Consider the following 21,224-nt stretch of genomic DNA (forward strand, 5'->3'; position numbering starts at 1 on the left):
CTTCCCGCCAAAAACATACAGCAGCAACTTTTCGCAAGAACTCGTCAAGAAGCCCAAGGTTTATACATATATCAAATAAATTTTTTTGCATAACAAATGAGTTCCTTATCGATAATGTTTACTTTGAAATTATTTTAAAGCTATTAATTAAAATTTTAATGTCAGTGACTTCAAATGGAAAGGAACTGATCATGTGAATTTAGAAATTCATCCAATATGTGAACAATAATTAAGATCCTTGAAAATTAATAGAATCACATTCATTATTTCTCAAGTCAACGTCCCTTTTTCTCAACACATACTAATCGTACAAGACAAATGAGGTATGGTTAGAAAGGTTTTTTAACCGGCTTCTGACGTAGCATACCGATTTTGCACTAAAACTTACTATTTGTGGAAAATTTAGCCTTAGGGATATACCAGGCAAGAAGGGAACACTACATTCTAACCTACATATTTCGCTTTTATTTTCTTTGCATGTTATATTCGTATTTCTCATTAAACTTCTCTTCGACAACAGATAAATGTAAACATAACGGTCTAAAGTTAGAAATTATACGCAGCAATGCATGGAAAATGTATATAAAAGGATGTACGTCATTTCAAGTCGTTCGATTCAGTTTTAAAGACATTTTCTCTTATCCCAACAACTGCACTTATTCCAAATACTGTCATCATTTGAAGGTATAAAAAATGCGCAAGTTTAGGATGCATCCCAAAGTTAATATTAAATGTTTTAGACCCACGTCTGAACACATAGTCTGTGTGTAAGTGTGGAAATTTATTTTGTTGGTGTTAAAACTATATGGAACACAAAATTACAATTTCAAACTCGTCTGAATTGTGTAGTACATTATGGAGTGTATCCAGTAATCCATTTCTTTTGACGTATTAACAAGTACTGCACGTAGCGAAAGAGGAGCTGTTGATCAATCCACTACAACTGGTGGTATTTATCGAAGTCAGTAAAGTTGTTGACTCATATTTTAGAATACGTTTCTTTTATTGACAAAGCAATGCAATGAAGTAGTTCCACATTTATAATTCTCTCTCACACGTGTAAAATTAGACTGGACTTTGCATGATTATGTATTAATAATATATATACAATATGAAGTATATGTGTTGAAAACATATGTAACCTTGCTGTATGGCCGTTCGCCAAGATTCTACAAAAATGCTTTGTACTATAAATTATGCAGATAATATTTCAAAAACTTACAGAAATTCGAAGCGATAGAGTAACGAGGAACTTCAAGAGCATCGTATCTGCAACCTTGCCGAATGACAAATTATTGTTTAGATATCTTATCACTGCATTCTGCAAGAACTGGGATCAGCGTAGAAGCCAGTCTGCGACAATGATTCAGTACCTTGACTGTACGTGCACAGCTTGCTGGCACGTACAAAGTATTAGATGAGTGACTCATAAATACTGAAGTAGGCTTTGATAATATTTGTCTGTCCTGTTCAAAGCTTAGCGTGAACTCATTATAGCTGTTTACGGTTGACGTAGCGCCGTCAGGAGAGTGTCTTTAATTTTGCATGTGCGCTAGCTATGTCGCAGGCGGGACAGCACTTTGTTCAGAGACGTCCCGCGACTCTCCATTATCTGTGTTAGCCTTCTTTACATTAACTTCTCCGAACTAATTCTCCAAAGTACTTTCCTTATCTCAGTGTAAATGTGTTGCATAAACCGCCGACTTTTATTTGTTCGCAGATGTTTCTCTTTCAAAGATAAGAACGCGGTTTTGTTTCGTACTTGTTTAACACTGCGTTGTGTAACTACTCGCCAACGTGTGACTGTTCCGACAGCCAGTTTAACAGCCGTTGAACTTGGGCTTTGTGTGGCCGCAGTAAAAACAACACAAGAAAATAAGCCGGAGAGTGTACCCGAGCTTCACCGTTTACGGTCGCTGTAATGGCTACGAGAAATTACGAGGTGTTTTCCCCCCGTGAGTTTATTTGTTCAGAACATTCTAGGGACCACTTTGCTTTACCACTGCCTTCTCTTCCTAATCACAGACGCACCACTTCGTCGCGTTAATTAAAACAACCGATGGAATGCATTCACGGTAATTGTGATTGAGTGACATTTACCTTTCCCTCCCGTAAAAAGATTAAACTTAAAAGGAAAGCAGTTCAGTCACAGTTTACTCGATTGTACATGTTGAAAGCTGATTTCTCACAAAAATGAAGGAGTTTTCAGAATTCTAAACAAACATATAATACACTACTGGCCATTAAAATTACTACACCAAGAAGAAATGCAGATGATAAGCGGGTATTCATTGGACAAATATATTATACTAGAACTGACATGTGATTACATTTTCACGCAATTTGGGTGCATAGATCCTGAGAAACCAGTACCCAGAACAACCATCTCTGGCCGTAATAACGGCCTTGATACGCCTGGGTTGGCGAGTACAGGTACAGCTGCCCGTGCAGCTTCAACACGATACCACAGTCCATCAAGGGCAGCAGTCGAACATTTTCTGTATCCGGAAAGGCCCGTACAGGACCTGCAGCATACGGTCGTGCATTATCCTGCTGAAATGTAGGGTTTCGCAGGGATCGAATGAAGGATAGAGCCACGGGTCCTAACACATCTGAAATGTAACGTCCATTGTTCAAAGTGCCGTCAATGCGAACAAGAGGTGACCGAGAAGTGTAACCAATGGCACCCCATACCATCACGCCGGGTGATACGCCAATATGGCGATGACGAATACACGCTTCCAATGTGCGTTCACCGCGATGTCGCCAAATACGGATGCTACAATCATGATGCTGTAAACAGAACATGGATTCATCCGAAAAAATGACGTTTTGCCATTCGTGCACCCAGGTTTGTCGTTGAGTACACCATCGCAGGCGCTCCTGTCTGTGATGCAGCGTCGAGGGTAACCGCAGCCATGGTCTCGGAGCTGATAGTCCATGCTGCTGCAAACGTTGCCGACCTGTTCGTGCAGATTGTTGTTGTCTTGCAGACGTCACCATCTGTTGACTCAGTGATCGAGACGTGGTTGCACGATCTGCTACAGCCATGCGGATAATATGCCTGCCATCTCGACTGATAGTGATACGAGGCCGTTGGGATCCAGCACGGCGTTCCGTATTACCCTCCTGAACCCACCGATTCCTTATTCTGCTAACAGTCATTGGATTTCGACCAAAGCGAGCAGCAATGTCGCGATACGATAAACCGCAATCGCGATAGGCTACAATCCGACCTTTATCAAATTCGGAAACGTGATGGTACGCATTTCTCCTCCTTACACGAGGCATCACAACAACGTTTCACCAGGCAAAGCCGGTGAACTGCTGTTTGTGTACGAGAAATCGGATGGAAACTTTCCTCATTTCAGCACGTTGTAGGTGTCGCCACCGGCGCCAACGTTGTGTGAATGCTCTGAAAAGCTAATCATTTGCATGTCAGAGCATCTTCTTCCTGTCGGTTAAATTTCGCGTCTGTAGCGCGCCATCTTCGCGGTGTAGCAATTTTAATGGCCAGTAGTGTAGTTCATTATTCTGTAAAGAGCTTCTCACTAGGGACAATGAATTCTTCAATTCAGGGACCTTCCTTGTTATAGTTTACCGCCTTGGCACCGTTACACAACTGGTTCGCGGAATATCTGTGGCAGCAGTAGTCGGGGAAACCTTATCAGGATTGACGTTATATCCAGGGCAGGCAGCGGACGTGCATAACACTGATATCAAGCACCGCATCTTCAATGTGTGTCAGTTTTTGTGTTTGCCTTCACCCTTTAACTGTTTGAGACTATATGAGGAAAATGCACATTTTTATCCAAATGGACAGTAAAAACTACGTTATAATCGCGACGAACCCGGTTGAAGGATTAATCCCATATGTGTGACTCATTTAAGCTGTAGGTGGTTCTTCGTTTATTCACTAATAGCGCAGGTTTCTCAGCAGACTGTGTAGTGTTATTCACTGTGCTATATAAAAAGACAACAACTACGCTCATTATCAGTTTTAGTTATTTAACTACAGACATTCGTCTTCTCATAATGTTTGGTTTAACTTGTTTCACAAATAAAAATAACAGAGTGAGTCATATGGCAGTGGCGGCAGGTGTCCCCGAGGGGTACCTTCAGCGCATAGTTGGAAAGTATTTTCTTCCGTGACTCCCCGTTTTCACGAGGTGTGTGAACACTGCGAAGAGGCTTAGAATTTAGTGCAGGACACTGTTGCAAAGTCTGCCAATCAGAAACGTTCCATCACCACATCGGCCAATTTTTATTCCACCACCAAGATCAGAATCGGCTGCTACCGAGTGTAGCGCCACTGCACGGATTAGGAAATCAGTTTTGCAAATAAAATAAGTGTGAAATAAATACACCAAAAAATTCACGTGGCACAGTATTAATTTAATTTGGTACGAGGTTTGCTGTTTGACTACTACGTAACAGCTCCTGTATAACAATGGACTTTCGTGTAATGAGTCTTATTTTATCAATATGTCATTTCTCGTAAATAAATAAAGAAGCTTCTATATCAGTTCTGAGAGTATTTTTTAAAGGAAGTCAAATTAATTTCATGCGATGTGCAGTCTAAGAAAAAAAAAACAACAAAAAAAAAAAAAAAAAAACGACGCACCACGAAAGAATTATCAAAATGGGACAGAAGGCGGTAGATGTGAGGTATGTACATAACCAAACCAACGATTACAATTTTAAAAAAATTGGATGTTTATCCAAAACAATGAGCTTCACAAACTGAACAAGTCAGTTACGTGTTGGTCCACTTCAGACCCTTATCGAATTGATTGAGAGAGTTGTTGAATGTCCTACTGAGGAATATTGTGCCAAATTATGTCCAGCTGGAGCGTTAGATGATTAAAATACCTAGATGGTTGGAGGGCCCTGCCCATAATGCTCCAAACACTGTCAATTAGGGAGAGATCCGGCGACATTGCTGGCCAAGATGTGCTTGACAAGCACGAAAGCAAACAGCAGAAACTCTCGCAGCTTGGGGGCTGGCACTATCTTGCTGAAATGTCTGCGCCGGCCATGAAGGGCAACAAAACAGGGCGTACAATATCGTCGACGTACCACTGTGGTGTAAGGGCGCCGCGGATGACAGAGGGGTCCTGCTACGAAAACAAATGTCACCCCAGACCATCACTTCACGTTGTTGGGCCGCATGACTGGTGACAGTCAGGTTGGTATCCCACCGATGTATGAGGTGTATCGAGACACGTCTTCGGCGTGGAATCTCGTTGTCTAGGATAGAATTGTCTTGAGCGATGAGTCCCGTTTCTGAGCACCGACGGCCAACGAAGACGTGGAGACATAATGGTGGGCCGCCAATAAACAGAAGTGAGGTCTTGGGTGTCATTTCTTTTCATAGCAGGACAGCAACGCCCCTTTGGTTGTCATATGCGAACATTTACAACCCAGCGGTACGTCAACGATATTCCACGCTCCGTTTTGTTGGCCTTCTTGGCAAGCCATCCTGGGCTTACATCTCAGCAAGATTATAAACGCCCATACACATAGCGAGAGTTTCTAGTGCTTGTCTCCGTGCTTGAAATGCCGTACCTTCCTCAGCAGGGTCGCCGCCAATCTATCCCCAATTGAGATTATTTGGAGCACTGCGAGCAGGGCCCTCCAACCATCTCGGGACTTTGACGATTTAATGCGCCAATTGAACCGAATTTGGCACGATATCCCTCGAGAGGGCTTCCAGGAGCTCTGTCAATTAATGAAAAGCCGAATAACGGCTTGCATAAGGGTCAGAGGTGGCCCAACGTGTTATTGACTTACTCAATTTTTGAAGCTCTTTCTCTTGAATAAATCGTCCTATTTTTCTGAAAGTTTAATTATTTTTTTGTCTGTATATGCACTTCATATCTTCATATCATTCTTTTCTAACAACTACTTCGTGGTGCTACGTTTTCTTTTCGTTGGTATTATACGTTATTTGTTACTGAAAGGATATTGCACATGAAATGGCGACTCTGCTAACAGTAAGGGCTGGGGCGGGAGTCCTTATTAATGATGAATGGGCTGCTAATAAGTTCACCCTGCGCCGTTTCTAATAGGATAGGAGTAGAAGACACACTTCTGGAGTCAATTCCAAAAGTGTGTGGGTGATGGCCTAGTGTGGTATAGGATTGTCTGCTGAAGAAGGATGTGTTGTGCAGCTGATAATAGGTTCGGAGATGTCAGTAACCATGGCGGTGCGGTGAATTCGTCGCGTTTCCCCAGTGCGAGGGCCCGGGCGGCTGACGGTGCATTACGCTACTGCTGCTGCTGTGTGACCGGATTCCTGTATTCGCCGGTGCGTTGAATGGTTCAAATGGCTCTGAGCACTATGGGACTTCACTGCTGAGGTCATCACTCCCCTAGAACTTAGAACTACTTAAACCTAACTAACCTAAGGACATCACACACATTCATTCCCGTGCCAAGATTCGAACCAGTGACCGTAGCGGTCGCGCGGTTCCAGACTGTAGCGCCCAGAACCGCTCGGCCATCTCGGCCGGCGCGTAGAATGTGTGGCCGGTAGCGGCGTCTACGAGGACGTCAGCCTTGTAGTTTTCTACTGATATCCTGGCCAGCCCGGAGCATAGTAGTCTTCTACTGATATCATGGCGAGGGCAGAACGACGGCTAAGTGCGGGGCCGACTTGGCGCCCATATGCATAGGTGGCAGGCAGCAGTATTATCCCAGTGGAGGTAGAGGCGTCTGTATCAACAGCGTGGCGCTGAACAGTACAGGCCCGACGTCACAAAATTGCCCAGCCGATGAAGAGCTGGTTCGACCGTGTTTAAATACTGCTACCTCCTGTCGATTCCACGCTAATGGCGGTGATTAATGCGTCACGCCGAATGTTCTGAAGGGGGTGTCGACCTCTTGTCGTAATCGGGCAGTCCAATTCCCTGCAGGCTGGCCCGGTGTCGGCAAATGTGGCCTGTCGACACCAACACATCTGGGAACCTGCTGACCGTGCAGTCCATGGGCATACACCAACCGACTTTGCCGGTGACCCAAATCCGTCTTTGCACTCCACTGCTGACACTAAGTCTGCGGATGGTGGTTATCGCTGAAGCAATTGGTTTTCTGGTCACACCGGTTCTTTTCGTCTCTAGTTTAATTTGACTGTTAAAAGCTCTCAAAACAACCGGTTTCTGAAATAACTGATTTTTTTATTGCTATTACTCCTAGTAAAAAACCTAGACTTCAATCAAAAATTGGAAAGTTACGAAGCTGAAGGAGTAGAAGACCATGCTCTACATGGGATTGAGGCTGTGACAGAAATCGGTCTCATTGTTGCCAGCAAAGATACCGAAGCTGAAGGAGACGGGCGCGGCGATGGCGATAGCGAAACTTAAGTTGATGGCTGCCCTGCGTCATCACTTTTGGGTGGCATCAGTTCTCTACCCTGCAGAAGCCACAAATTTAAGAGTTCAGTTATTAACTTGATTGTAGAGCTCGTCAAAAAATTATAAGTGTATCACCCAAATTTTCCATCTTCTCCAAGGAGAATTGTGGATACTTCTTATACGATATTGCGATTTTGTTGTGCCTCCTCCGCTTTTTAATCTTTTAAAGCAAATGCAGGGGTGTACTTCACTTTGTAAAATACTGCCAAATTAGGGACGGTACCACTCTGCAATACAACTGATGCCCGATGACAACAGCGGGAAACTACTGCATAGACCAGGTGGGGGCAAGTCTTGCACACCATACGTACTTGCTTACCGTCTAACAGGCCACGCCACACGGCAAAATGTACATCATTTTCTCTGTTAATACTGTTCCGATTCTTATCATGTGTTTGTCGATAGTTTCTAACTGTAGGCGCCGTTATTAAAATAGTGCTGATCGCGTTTCTCAGTGTCTATAATAACTCAGTACTTGAAAGTAAATGAAACTTTTCTTGTTTTTTTTTAAAAAAACGGTTTTACTTAAAAACAAAAGAATAGCATGTAGGTAATGAACTGCTTGAACAAGTTGATAAATTTATTTATCTGGGCAGTAATATGACCAGGGATGGAAGGAGCAAGGCAGAAGTGAGAAGTAGAATTGCTCAAGCAAAGGTTGCTTTTAACAAGAAGAAAAACATCTTAACATATAAGAGCATCAGCCTTGAAATCAGGAAAAGATTTTTGGAATCATATGTGTGGAGTGTGGCATGCTATGGGTGTGAAACATGGACTCGAGACCAGAGGAAGACCAGAAGCTAAATTCTTTTGAAATGTGGTGCTATAGACGCATGCTCAAAATAAACTGTATCGACAAGGTCACAAACGAGGTGGTTCTGGAAAGAGCAGGTGAGAAGAGAGGCTTCTGGAGTTTACAGGCAATTTACAGGCCATCTATTAAGACATAAGGGACTCCTGAACACAATCACAGAGGGATATGTCGAGGGAAAAAGACCAAGAGGAAGACCACGGCTGAGGTACGTGGATCAAATCGTGAAAGATGTGGGATGTAACACCTACAAAGAAATGAAGAGAAAAGCTGAAAGACGCACGAAATGGAGACAAACTGCCATTGTAGCTGTTGCAAACCAATCCTTGAATTGACCACTACAGAAGAAGATCAGTAAAAAATAAAAAAAAAACTAGTTATAACCGACACCAAACAAACATCGAAAACTACCGGTGCTGGTTTTAACAGGTCGGTTTTTTCCATCCCTGTCCAAGTCGCTTTAACTTCTTCCCTTTACATTTCCTCCCTTCTTCTTTGTTGAAACAAAGACACTATTTTATTTACCATTTTTTATGCTTCACAATCCCACCTCCCCTACGGTATCACTTTGCCCTTTGCACTATTTACATTTTCTGTTTGATTTCTGTCTCTACACAGAGATCTTTGTTCATGGTTCACTTTGTCCCTCGCCAAATTGCTTCTGGTTGCTACCGTTGTCATCGTTTTGATTCATATTACTGCGAAAATTGTACAAGCGGCTGAGGCTGTGGATCCCAGAACGAGTATTCGCTGCTAGAACTCATCGCGGCACTATTTTCGTGTTCTAAAAGATGGTCCTTGGCCATGCTGTTTGCCTAACATTCGCTCTGGGAAGGCGAGGAGGGTCGGGTCTAATGTGTTACTTAGGAAGGTTAGGTTTTCTGTGGGTAAAATTTCAGGAACTAAATCGGATACAAAAAAGAACGTGTGTGTTACATTCAGGATGGTGCTTCCCGTCGTGGTGGCGGGTAGCCGGAAGGTCGGTTCGGATATGTTACGTTGGGTACCATTGGTTAACAAGCCATTATCGTGTGGTTCTATTCGTTGTGTGCCACATTGTCGACATAGCTCAAAGCAGTTACAGACAACGATTGTATGGTCTGTTGCAGAATATAACTAGTGTAGAGCTACTCTTTGGAAAGTAACTCTTTTTTTTTTTAATTTTATCCATATTTTGCAGCTTTTTTGTCTGAAATTAATTCTCTCGGACATTCTATAGTAGGATTTTGGGAGGGGAACAGGGAAAATTCATACGACCTCAGTACGGTGTGCTGGTACACCTGTTTTCCAGGGCAAATGATTGGCCCAGCTCGGCAGTGTAGTAATTCCTCCGAGGAGAGCGGGCGTGGGATTGTTTGTTCGGTGCCACCAGCAGTATTTCGTGCATTTTCAACTGCACAAATTTTTGTAAGGCTTTCCGTGCCACAGGGTATTTATGAAGAGTGTAACACTCAGATCTACAGTCCTTACACGTTAGTGGTATCTGAATGTAAATTTCCAACTGCATACCCACTTGCTTATTCGTATCAGTGGTCATACGGCAGTATATTGATATAAATTCTTCCCTCACTGCTGTTAGTAATTACAGTGGCGCGGGTTATTCGGTTTGCATTTTCTTCAATCATTCCAGGAATTGATCCAGTGGTAGCAGTATTGCTTTTAAATGTCTGTGAGCAGCCCATAACAAGGTTTTCTGTAATTCGATTGTCTCAATGAGTGTATCAGTGATACTATCGGGTAAGCTGGACAGTAATTTTGCAAGAACTAGCTGAGTTTCCGTCTTATTCAGGTGGTCCCTAATTATACCCAAGTCGAGATTAGTTGTATCGGCTGCTGCCTGAATGTGGGACATTAGCATTGCGGCCAAAGTGCGCAGCTGCCCGATCTTCTTTATTACGTGTTTTTGCAGACTGGGGAGCTGGGTGGTGTGCAAGTTCACTGTTTTCTGGTTGCCGGTTACACACGCTTGTATTTGTTGTAACGCCTCCGTGTCAGCTGTTCCGAAAAATGTTTTCAGAATTCGTCCACACAATTCCAACGTTCACTCGCAGGACTTAACTCCATAGTATAACGTAGCTGTGACTGATCACAGCGACTGATGTTTTCCTTGCGTATCGTTGAACGTTGTTTGGTTATTTATTATGAACTGTAATTTCACAAACGTGTCTTTCGACCTTTGAATTTCTTTTTCTAGTGCCCAAATATTGCAAACTAATATTTTGGGCCATTGATAATCTGACATAAAAACTTTCTTTTGTCATTTAAAATAGATGGCGCTGTTAGACGACGTACCTCGAGGGCTTCTGCCACCATGCAGCAGCATAGTAGACTTACACTAAGGTGACAAAAGTCGTGGCATACCTTCGTATATCGTGTCGGTCCTCCTTTTGCCCGGCGTAACGCAGCAATTAGATGTGTCATGCATTCCACAACTCGTTGGAAGTCCTCTGTAGAAATAATGAGCCATGCTGCCGTAAATAATTGCAAAAGAGTTGCCGGTGCAGGGTTTTGAGCACGGCCTGACCTCTCTATTATGTTCCATAAAAGTTTGATGGGACTCATCTGGGTGGCAAAATCGTCCACTCGAATTGTCCAGAATGTTTTTCATACCAATTGCGAGCAATTGTGGCCCGGTGACATGGCACTTTGTCATCCATAAAAATTCCATCTTTGTTTGAAAACATGAAGTCTATGAATGGCTACAAATGAAGTAGCCGAACATAACAATTTCCAGTCAATGATCGATTTAGTTGGATTACAGGACCCAGTCCATTGCATGTAAACACATTTCACACTCTTGTGGAGCGATAACCAGCTTTCACAGTGTACAAGACAACTTGGATCCATAGCTTCGAGGTGTCTACGCCACACTCGAACCCTACCATCAGCTCTTACCAATTGAAATCGGGACTCATCTGACTAGGCCACAGTTTTTCAGTTGTCTAGGGTCCAACTGATACGGTCACGAGCCCAGGAGAGGAGCAGCAGGGGATATTGTGTTACTAGTAATGGCATTCGCGTCGGTCGTCTGCTGCCACAGCCCATTAACAGCAAATTTTGCCACACTGTCCTAACGGGTACGTTCGTCGTACGTCCCAAATTGATTTCTGCGGTTGTTTCACTCAGTGTTGCTTGTCTGTTAGCAATGACAACTCTACGCAAACACTGCTGCTCTCGGTCGTTAAGTGACGACCGTCGGCCACTGCGTTGTCCTTGTTGAGAGGTAATGCTTGAAATCTGGTACTCTCGAAGCACTCTTAACACTGTGGATTACGGAATATTGAATTCCTAACGATTTACGAAATGGAATGCCCCTTATGTGTATCTACAACTACCATTCCGCGTTCAAAGTCTGTGAAACACCGTCGTGCGGTCATAATCGCACCGAAAAGCTGTTCACATGGATCATTTAAGTGACAGCTCCACCAATGCACTGCCGTTTTATATCTAGTGTACACGATACTACCGCTTTCTGTATATTTGCATATCGCTATCCCATGTCTTTTCTCACCTCATTGTATTACGACGAGGCGTCTCGCGTTGTTTTTCCCTTACATTCAGAGCCCTCCCTATGCTTGGTGCTGGAAGTGCTTCATCTCGTCTTCGGTTAGAACTTATAATGAACTGCTACGACGTAAAGAAAAATTAATTAACATGACCTTTGACTTTGACACAGATAAGACAAGTACTGCATTTAAACTCTCTTTTGATTTTTTGCCTAGATGCATAAATTTTAAAAATTTTGACCTAACTAATATAAAAATCTGTGAAAAATTTTCCTGTAAATGAATATGTATGTCAGAGGTTTCCGTTTCTCCGGTTCTCAGAGAACGTCAGGCAAAGTACAGTGCTATGGTACAACTCGCGATGAAAATTTCGTCTCTCGTGGCGGCTAAAGTACTCACAGAAGAAGAGGAGAATCTGGGGAAGAACGAAGAAGGGTAGGTTAGGCAAGAAAAGCGAGACAGTTCTGTAGTTATCCAGATACATCACTACGCACATAGGCCACGAGCGAAAGTAATAAACTAGCAACGGGATTTCCTCTTCCTTTTAGGGCATATAGTTTGTAACATCCCTGGGAGGGGGGTGGGGCTCACAAAGCCTTGCTCAGGGAGTCACGGCCGCAGGAGAAACCAGTTGCGGCATGGTTGGTAACGTATGTTTCATGATGACGGTCATCTGTTATGGTATAAATCAGAGCTTAACAACTGGCCGGATTTGAGCGCGAGTACTCGCGTCTGCTCAGGCACGTGCTCGCGAGCAGCTGCAAGGTCGCGGAGTAGGGAGGGAGGGGAGGGAGGGGAAATGCGCGCGCACGTTTGAATGTGATCTCGCGTTCTTAGCAGATTTAACTAGCCATCTGAATGCTTTGAACATTTTACTACAAGGTAAAGATCTGCTAATTACTCATTTCATAGATCGAATACGAGCTTTTAAAATGAAATTGACACTTTGGGCGAGTCAGCTGGAAACAGGAAACCTAGCTCATTTTCCTAAATTATCATCCATGCAAGATGTTCACAAAGACTGAATGTTATTCACATAGTTAAGTTGATCAGCGCTTTCAAGATCTGACAGCACTAGACAGTGATTTTGATCTGTTCTCTCCATACTCAGCGAATATTTAAGAGATTCGTCCTGAGCTGCAACTAGAAATTATTGACCTGCAGTGTGAAGGAGAATACAGAGAAAAATTTCAGAACAAGAAAAACATTTTGGAATTCTACAGACACCTCCCTCAGGATATATTTCCTCGTTTGCACAAACTGGCGGCTACAATAATATCAATGTTCGGTTCCACGTATGTTTGTGAACAACTGTTCTCTGCAATGAAATGTAACAAGACGCGCCTGAGAAACGCACTGTCTGATCGAAATTTAAACTGCACACTGCGCCTAAAATGCACAAGAACAATTACTCCGAACATAGACGCAATTGTAAAGGGCAAAAAGTACAAGATAACCGAGAATCCCACACTTCAGTGACACCTTTTATTGTGTAACAGTTCACAAATTAATGCGAATGTAGAGGCATACACTAAGCTAATAAAATTATGTGGCATGTGTACATTCTCCTTTATTTGTTTCATTTGTCACAGTAATAATTCGTGAGTCATATCCCTGCAGGTGGCCGCGGATTTACATCGACTGGCGGCAGCTGTTGTGTACCCCACGTGACTCTCCCCACTCTCCGCTCTGGTCCGGTAGTGGGGGTAGCGTGCTCGCGCTGCTCCGTGCTCGCGCCATGCTGCTCACAGCTTGCTCCGCGAGCACGTATGTTCGGAAGTCCTGGTATAAATGTAACACGGAAGTGACAAGGTTTTGTGAAAGCACCTTGCAAATTCACTCACGTTCAGATCTGGTACTTATTTATATAATTCTAACCTGTTGAAAAGTTCAAATACGCAAACACTTGCAGCAGTGAGAAGCAACACAATGTCTATCGATCTCTTCCCGCTTCTGCGGAATGGAACTAGGGCGGCGAGAGTCGCTGTCTTGTACAGATAGTACTTACCTCTGAGAGGTTTGCAGCGAGAGGGAAAGGACCACATCAACTTCCGGGCTGGAACGGCGGTGCAGTGGCAGCGTCTTGTGTATTACTGACAACCTAGTTTACGTGCCAGTCATCTGCTGTGATAAAAATATCACACGGAACGTGAACAATTTATGAAAGCGCATTTAAAAGATGCTCACTTTCAAATGTGATACAAAATGGCTGCAACAACGCGCACACAGCTCACGTGCAAGATTTGGCACCATAGTTACTAGAATGCATTTCAGTAACAAGTTTCGAAACAATCAATAGATCGCTAGGATTGGCAGCAGTGAGACAAGACGCGAAGTACAGCAATTTCTACCGAGCGGATCTAGGATGCCTGAGCTCAACTTAAACTTTAATTCACACACTGCATGTTGATGTTATTTCTATTTTCCTAGTTATGTGGCTTCATCGGGATTCCCACAAAATCGTCGTTGCTGATCACCAGGTTAATTTTTCATTTCCCACGTGTATAATTGTGGTGATTGCCATGAAGTGATTCATTGTTTTTTGATAGTGCTTTATAAAAGAGTTGGAAAAATATCTTACGAAAAACTAGTACCATCATTTGTAAAAATATATACCACATATTCTCGCAATTAATTAAAAAGAAATGTTGTCTTCTTTTGAAATTGAATGAAAGTAAATGAAATAACCATCCTGCTACATGTCTCAAAACTTGGCGTTCTGTAATACAAAATCATATGCCTATGGAAAATGGTATTTATTTTTATTAAACGGTTCTAGGCGCTACAGTCTGGAACCGCGCGACCGCTACGATCGCGGGTCGAATCCTGCCTCGGGCATGGATGTGTGTGATATCCTTAGGTTAGTTAGGTTTAAGCAGTTCTAAGTTCTAGGGGACTGATGACCTCAGAAGTTAAGTCCCATAGTGCTCAGAGCCATTTTTTTATTAAAATTACGTAATTCCTTGTTTAACATTAATTCTGAATTGAGCATAATGTAGATTGTTTTATAATAAATACACCATTTTAACAATGTTAACGATAAATAAACGCAAAACTGGAAAACTGGTTTCATTAACCGATCGATAACTAAATGAAGGAGGTCCAATAAGTAACTGCGAGAAATTCGAAAAAAGATCTTGTTGTTTACAAATCGGCTATACAGTGGGACCTCGCTTAACAAGGATAATTCACTTCTGGGTCTTACCTGCACTGCGAAACACTCGTTATGCGAAACATTTTTTTCTGTTGGAATTCACGTAAAAAAAGGATAATGCATTCCATTCCGAAAAAGTACTAAAACAGTTTATAAAATGTACATCCTTTTTTACAAGAAGTCGTCTGAAGACATTTGTTTTTACCTTCTCTTCAAAATGAGTCATAACACGGAAGACGGCTACTAGCTGAATTGAACATCTACCTACCTATTGGTTAATGCGCGTTAACCAACACGAATTCAATAAAAATTTGTATTGGTTAACGGCGACAGTACAGATGGATACTGCATTTAGTCGGCGTTGTCTTTGTCGGAGCGTCTAATGTACTTTGTTCGTCGTAATAATACCAATAATAATAACAACTCTAAAGTAAAACATTACGCCCTTTTTTCCTCCGCGTTTTCTGTTATTTCATTTCATTTCTTTCCTGCGAAGCATAAGCCATACCGCCAAGAGCAAAGTCAGTAACATGAAATGATCGTATGGCATTTATTGGCCGGATATCCCCTTCGGGATTCGGCCGCCGTATTGCAAGTCATTTTAGTTTACGCCACATCGGCGAGTTGCGTGTCAGTGATGATGGACAACAACACCCAGTCCCCTGCCGGGAATCGAACCCTGGCCTCCTTGCGTGGTAGGCGGTAACGCTACCGCTGTGCTACGGAGGCGGACAGTCAATAACAATAATGGTACGATCCAGCAATTATACGCAACTGCACAGCCCTTTAGCGGCACAACTGCAATTTGATGCCTGATGACTAATGTCTCTCTTTATTTATTTATTAACAATTTGTCAAATCGTGGTTCTATGTGTGAGACACAAATCACCAAATCATTATCTAGTTGAAGTCTATGTCTCTGCTTAGTTTTTATCTTCACCACTGAAGAGAACGAATTCAAAAAGGTAGGAAGTGGCACTAATAATTTCAAAGCTTCCTTTGTCGGCTGTGGATACTCTTCTTTTCTCTTCTTCCAGAAGACGACAATCTTTTGCGAATTAAATTCCATTTTAAGCATACCGTCTGCTGCTAAATCTATAAGTGTTTCTTTCGTCATCGTGCTCAGATCAGCATGTATGACCGTTGTTAGCGTCAGAGTTCAGCTCTGGAAAGTAACTTAACAGTTTCTCTTCCAAATTATGCAAGCTCTGTATCATGCAAGGAATATGAGAACTTACTACCGCCGACTGCCACTGGTCCATTACAGTTTCTTCGGCAATCGTCTGAATACAAGGGAAAGACTCAAACATCATCTTTTGCAAAAACGTTGACCACAAACTAAGTCTTGCGAGGAATTCTTTGATTTTATCCTTAGCTCTTATAATGTTTCCTTCTTTCCCTTGGAGGCTCTTGTTTAAAATTTGCGAGAAATGCTAATTTTAATAGCCAAGCAGAGTCACAAAAGAAATTGGCATATCCAGATTTAGAATCTTGTAAGAACATTAACAATTCATCTTTTAGTTCAAACACTCGTGTCAAAACTTCTCCTTTGGAAAGTCACCTGACCCCTGTGTTATAAAGGAGATCTTGCTGGAGCGAACAAATGTCGTCACAAACGATCTTAAAACAGGCGAGTCTGCAACGCTTTACCTTTAATAGAGTTTACAACTTTGATCACCTCTTTAAGCACATCATTTAAATCAGAAGCTAAAATCGTGGCTGCCCGAGCTTGTCGATGAAGAAACCAGCGTGTTCACGAAAAATTTGGCATTATTGATTTTAATTTCGCGACAAGCCAAGTTTTACTGCCAGTCATAGCTTTAGCACCATCACTACAAATGGCGATACATTTTGTCCAATCAATCTCGTAGTAGCGAGTGGTATCTAAAAACATGTCATACAAACACTGGCCAGTAGTGTTCGCAGGGAGTGCTTTGCAAAATAAAATGTCTTCCATGATGCTTTCATCTGCTTCAAAGCCGACAAATACTACAAATTGAGCACAATCTGAAACATCGGTAGATTAATCAAACTGCAAAACAATTTTTTGTAAATTTCTCGACTAACTGTTCTCAAATATCACCGGCAATATCGTTTATTCTGTTTCAGTGGTATTATCAGGAAGTGGTATGCTTTTAGCTTGTTTGTCTCTTGCTTACCTAACATAGTTTCAACCATATACAGGGCTGCTGGCAAAATAAGACTCTCTGCATCCGTATGCGGCTTCCATACTTTAGCGACTCGGTAGCTAGCTAGTAACGCTTTCTCATTGACACTGGATACCTAAAATCAGATAAAAATATTGTTAAATCAGAAAACGAATAAAAAGTCAAAACCATCAGTACTATTTTAAATCAACAAATAACATTACTATTTTATTACGTCAATCATAGTAGTTTGCTGCTAGTTAAGTGTTTTCAGTTTCCTTTTGTCAGTTTCCTTTTGTCAGTTTCCTTAGAATGTTTAGTTGAGAGGTTACGCAAAAGCTTTGATGGTTTCATACTCTCACGTCACAATACTTCGCCGCAAGTTATACCTTGAGGTTTCTTTTTCACGATAGTGAAACCATACTGTGGGGCGGCGGGTGGAAAATTTGTTTGTTGTTATATACGTTTGAATGTAGAAACACTTCATTTCCCGGCCGTTTTAACCATATGTGGGGCGGCGAGTGGAATTAATTGTTGTATAAATGTTCCTATTATTTATGCTGTTGTTTGCTGTTCTCAACACTGGCTCTCTAACTACAATATTGGCAACCAGAAAGTGATTAGCAAAACGTGAAGCCTGTAATTAGAATTCCTAGTGCCCACTTCATCTGAGAAACACACTTATAGCTGCAGCTTATAGCTCTGAGAAATTAGGAGATTGTCTGGGATTCATAATCAAAAACGATTTTCTAAAAATTCTCTGTATTCTGAAAGTCACAGATGAAAAGAAAAAGAAAAATCCACACAATCTGACTAACAGAGCAGTTCAGAGTCTAATGCGCTGATGCAACTATAACTGTCCAAATTAAATGTTTAAATGAATGCTCGCCATAATTTGATGATAAAGTTCATCAAACGCCACGCTAAATAATGGTAGAATGTCTGTCCCGCGGCGGCACGTGAAAATACGACATGCGCAAACTGAAGATAGATAATTAAAGTCAACCCAGAATTAACACTTCACTCGAAAATGATTTCATGGTTACGCGTATCCCGAGTAACTTAATACGGCATCCGAGGCTGTTTATAGCAATGATACCGACGCGACTCCCGACACAGCTATTCAGCGTCTGGAGACAACTGGGGCCTTGCTTCCTCGCACAGCGTTCTTATATATAAAGCCGCGGTGCGGACGCCTAAGGGAACGCCTGATCAAATCGGCTCTCCCGACTAGCCGCTGGGCGAGTAATGCACCACTTTAAGTTACCGAATAAATCATAGCTTCTTTTGCTAATGGCCGATGAAGCTCTCAATTTAAATGTGCATTCAGCACACAGGTAAGTAATCATAATAAATGTTTGACGCGGCTAAGTTAAATATTTTGGGCGAGAGAATTAATTTAATTACACTACACGCAGTAGACGAGCTCTGAATTTGCCCTTTGGAGATACGCTATCGTTATAGTTTTATAGTTATTCAAATGAAACTTCTCACATCTTTATGGTTACAGCGGATCTCCATTCTACTTAAATATAAACCTCCTAGCCTTATTTATTAGCCTACTTGCTTCCTTAATTTTTAAGACAAAAATCAGAAAATTATGAATTTCAACTAAAATCTTAATTTGTGAGATCCAGAGTACTGTTTCTATTAAATAATTATGAAAAAGGAATTTAAATATAAATTTTTAAGTCTCTAGCTCTTTTCTGTTGCGCCAATGATTTTTACAGAAAAACGTCCAAATTTCGAAAATGGTTAAAGTTATCGAACTGATATTCAACACATATTAATTTAGTATTACTCCTGACATGCTAGAACCGTTTCAGGTTATTTGCTTCATTTTTAAAGTATTGCGCAACATTCATGACGTCAGAGCTAGTTACAGCGGAGTGGCTGGCACGCAATGGAAAGACTGAAGTGAATTTACTACAGCGTGAGTACGCTGCTTCCCTTCAATACTTAAGATAACTGTCGTCATAACGTCTATTTTTTCTGATTTTAATTCGCTTATGAAACTTGTCCATTTTATGCTCCCTCAGAGTGAAGACAATAATCACGTCCGTACTTGCTGGCGCACTCGGACAACTGATTATAGTGACCGAAAACGCGCAACTATGCCTCCGCTCACCCCTTCTCACACCCACGGCTCTACCGCGGCAAAGAGCATTGCGACCTCTTTTCATACTGCACTTGATTTCTCGATCAGTATAGTATCAATAGAAAGAAAATTGAACACATTGCCTCAAAAATCGCTGACATACTTTTATTATGGTTCTGGGGAACGGCTGAACATTTTTACTTGGAAAGGGGACACGTATTCAAAAATGTTGAAAAACACTGGTGTAGCGTCCTATCTGTTATGAGAAGTGAAATAAGATGCTTTATTTATTTAATCTTCGTGTGCAACACACTCATAATTTTCTGTGGTACATGGAGAAGACGTAAAACTTAATAACACAGCGGAGCGCTTAATTAATATTATTGTAATATTCCGCATGCGAGTACTAGCGAGGATGCATTACCGTAATTGAGACGACAACGCTCTTTGCTGAGAAAAAGAGAATCTATGCCGTTTGTAATTTTGGAGTTAGGAAATGGCGATTGGAGACTGTTTTTTGGAGGTCAGATACGTAGTTTGCATATAGACGTAATTTCAAGTCCAGAGGATATACAACATGTAATCACAATTATCAAGAATAAAAAATTTATTTTGTTAAAAAGAAGGTAAATGTCGTCTACGAACTTTTATTCGATGTTGGATGCTGGACCTTCATGAAACGATTAGGGCGTGCATAGAGATTTCTTCGCAAATTTACAATACTGGGCGAATCAGCTACTATCACGGTCCGAACGACGCGAAATATTTCACCGTCAGCTTTTGTGTTAAAGATGTTCCCTAAGCGACCAGTTTGTTAGTAAGAAGATATCATACTGCCACTGTTGTTCAACCTTCTCATTCTAAAAATGTTTCCAGAAAATCTTACGGCGACTGTGAGTACTTTAGCTGCCACGAGAGACGGAGTTTTCATCGGGAGTTGTAGCAGTTTTCTCCGACTTTGCCTGACGTTCTCTGAGAACCGGAGAAACGGAAACCTCTGACCGCCAACTTACCCTATACCTAACCCGTTCTCTCCTTACAGCAGCCACGACAGCTGCCGACAGTGGAGGCAACACGCCTAGGATTCCCTTAAAAGGACTAATTCAACTGATGTAAACCATTGTGATACGAGTTGCAAGTTGGAGTTCGATGTTAACATGCGATGTGATTTCTGTCACCTGAAAGGGGCCCCGATAATGTGCCACAAACTTCTTAGTTTTTCCTTTTGGAACAGGCAGATTGATCATCATAACTCATTGGGCTACAAGATACTTAGGTAACGCTGCTTCCTTTGTCTTATGGTTCCAGGGCGTTGGTGTTCACCTGTCGCCAAATAGTTTTGAGCATTTGAGAGAAGTTTTTCACTGCCGAGTTATCACGTCCTATGGGATGCTTACAAAACCTAAAATGGTAAGGCATCTTCTGGCCGAAAACCACCTCGTAAGGGGATATCCCTGTGTTTTTGTGGATTTTCGAATTATATACTCCCATGACGTGTGGAAGTAGAACATCCCAGTTATTATTCAGCGATTTAATGTAGTAGCTCATCGTCCTAGCTATCACCGATGGACCGGTTCTATTTGTTTGCCTGCGGATGTACAGCACGGGTCCGAAGTTGGTTAATGTCTAATCTACTGAAATGGTTTACCTGCCTCGTTGTTACATTATCCTCTGGTGACTAAACTCCGCCATTTGTGTGAATGGAACACAGTTCTTGACATACTGATCTACATCTTGTTCTTGTGTTACCCACAAATAATTTTGCGCTACTCTGCAATCCGTTGCCCTACAACCAGCGCGTCCTGATAAAATCGAATCATGGGGCTGCCTCAATACCTTGTTTAGTATTTTTTCTGTTTCTATTATGCAATGCCAGCATCTCGTCTTCCTGTACAATATTCCTCCTTCATGGTGTCTGCGAACCACTGACAGTCAGGGTCATTGCTTCGTGCTTTCTTCCATTCATCCTTGTCTAGCCAGAACATTCCACAGCACATAATTTGCGACTCAGACCATTTGCATTTGTGTGTGACCATCCTCGACAATGTACACTCTGAGGCAAAGAGAGATGAAGAAAAAAGACGCACCACGAA

Source organism: Schistocerca piceifrons, chromosome 1, assembly GCF_021461385.2.
Source record: "Schistocerca piceifrons isolate TAMUIC-IGC-003096 chromosome 1, iqSchPice1.1, whole genome shotgun sequence".
NCBI lineage: Eukaryota > Metazoa > Arthropoda > Insecta > Orthoptera > Acrididae > Schistocerca > Schistocerca piceifrons.